This window comes from Elephantulus edwardii, unplaced genomic scaffold (genome assembly GCF_000299155.1).
Source record: "Elephantulus edwardii isolate Elephantulus edwardi_28Jun2011 unplaced genomic scaffold, EleEdw1.0 scaffold00111, whole genome shotgun sequence".
NCBI classification, from domain to species: domain Eukaryota; kingdom Metazoa; phylum Chordata; class Mammalia; order Macroscelidea; family Macroscelididae; genus Elephantulus; species Elephantulus edwardii.
In genome coordinates, this window is record NW_006399861.1 from 6,736,963 (window position 1) to 6,739,535 (window position 2,573).

The window sequence follows — 2,573 nt, forward strand, 5'->3', positions numbered from 1 at the left end:
GGTTCTCTCCCTCCTCTGCTTCAGTGCAGTATACATTATTGAACCCATCTTACTCAGTGTCTCCCTAACCCCAAGGACAGTCCCATTCTATATGGTGTTCATTAAGCATCTGAATATATATTCTGAATATATTTTAATATATATTCTCTCATTCTTCATTATGTCTGTGTCTGGGAAATTTTCTGTAACTTAACTCAAAACCCACTGTTCTCGAATTGGAACGAATTAATAACTGTTTCTCCCAGTGGGTTTTAAATTGCACAAGATATTTACAGCCTGAGTATGTAAATATTTACAGGAGATTACATATGAGGAATGCCCATCTTCCTCTTAAGGGGCTGGTGGATTCAAACTGGCAGAAAAGCATGCCTTTTGAGTTAGTGCAACTTTGTATGGGCTATATAATCTGAACTCCTTTAAAGTAATTTTGTTGTTGTTGTGTGCTATCACTGGTAGCTCGTAGAGACCTTATGTACAACAGCTCTGAACTCTGCTCTATCCTGAGTCAACATTATTGTCTCTGATATACCAGCCCCAGTCACTGAGTTAATCCATCTCATTGAGTGTCTTCCTCTCTTGCATCATCCCTCCACCCTCCCAAGCATAATGTCCCTCTCCAAGGACTGGACCTTCCTTGCAACATGCTCAAAGTATGTCAGATGGAGCTTCAGAATTCTTGCCTCCAAGGTAACTTGGATCTTAATAATATTTATATGCAATCTTCATATCTCCTTTATCTTCATTTTTCAAGTATGTCTCTTGTAGATAGCATATTTATGAATTTTGGATTTTTTTATCCAATATACTACTCTTTTTCTCTTCAGTGGTGTGTTCAAACCATTCACTTTCAGTGTGATTTTTGAGAGGCAAGTGTTTTCCACCAAGTGATTCTGGTTCTGGACTTGATGGTACAAAGCAAAGTCTAAGATATATCTATTGAGTTTTCTAAAAGGACAAAGATCTAAAAATAGGACAATATTTGAAATGAGGAAGGCTTGGAAAGCTGTAAAATGAGGAAAGACATCAGACTTCAAGGTTTTGATTGGGATAAATGCAAATATGTCTATATATACATCTAAGAGCAAATTCAAGCAATATCAAACATAAAGATAAAAATCTAAAAACTTCCCAGATATCTTCAGTAGATAAGTAGTAGGTACATCCTCTTCTGCTATTGTTAAACTTTGAGTCCCTCACCATCTCCTCTTTAAATGATCAAACTTTTAGTCATTTATGTTACCAATTCCAACCTTAAATCTTCTCTGCTGAAAATACTAAACACTTTGTTTTGTTTTCTTGGTTAGTCTGTGAATGAAGGTTGCTATGAGTCAGAACTGACTGAAAGCGAGTATGTTTAATTCTGATTTTATCCAAATTCTGGACTTGTAATACATCATTAATTGAATTTTTTCATGAACATTTTTGTTGTTAATGTGTCTTCCAGTAAGAACCAACTGATAGCTGACCCTCTAGTAGCTTTTCAGAGGGAGTAAATCACACAGGAGGAGACTGCTTATCCTCCTTTGGAAGCTGGCTGATTTGAAATATGTGCCTTTGAGATTGAAGTACAACTTCTTACCATTAGGTCTCCAGAGCTCTCTGGTTATCTCACATTCTATTGATTTGTTATCTCAAATTATACCATTTAGTTATCTCAAGTGCTATTGATTTATTGGTTTAAAAAATCTTTACTATTTTAGGTATTAATATACTCTTGGGTTTTCTATTCATTATTGAGTATTATAGTTCCTATAATACTTCATTTTGATTAAAAAAATGCTAACATTTTTATTACTCTGGAGTTGGAATCAACTCATAGCTGACTCTCCAGCTGTAAAACATTAAGGCTATAAATCATATAGAGAAGATTATACATATTTTTTCCTGTGGAGTGGCAGGTGGATTCAGACCACAACAGAGTAGTGAAACTTCCTACAAATAAGACCACAAGATATCCCTTAAAAGAAATTAATTAGATTGTATAATCAATAACTCCAAATAGTTTGTGGTTAAACATGATAAAATTTATCTTCTTACAAAAAATTCTACCAATATTATGTATCTCTCATTAACATTGGGTTGGAACTGACTAGTAGTTGATCTTTCAGTGATTTCACAAGGCTATAAATCTCATGAAAGTAAGTAGCTGATCTTTCTGGGGTCAGAACCAACTGGTAGCTGACCGTCTGGCAGGTTTTCAGAGGCACTTAATCGTTGGTGGCCTCAAACTGTGTGCCTTCAGGATTGCAGTGCAGCTTCTTACCACTAGGAATAGATGCTCCTAAAAACATGTCCAAAATATAAGAGAAAATGCATCATCAACTGTGCCTCCAGGAACATCCTGGTTGCACTTTCTTCAGTGTATATCAATAAATGCAGGAATGTCCAAGATTGTGAGAATGACACAGTCTAGGATAAAGTTCATGGGTTTGTTATGAGTCATACTCATCTCAACAACACCTAGCAACACAAAAGGTCCTGGTCTAGGCAGCCACACTGGAGAATCCTATCAAACATTCAGAGAGGAATTACCACCAAATCTATGTAAATTATATATATATATATATATATAT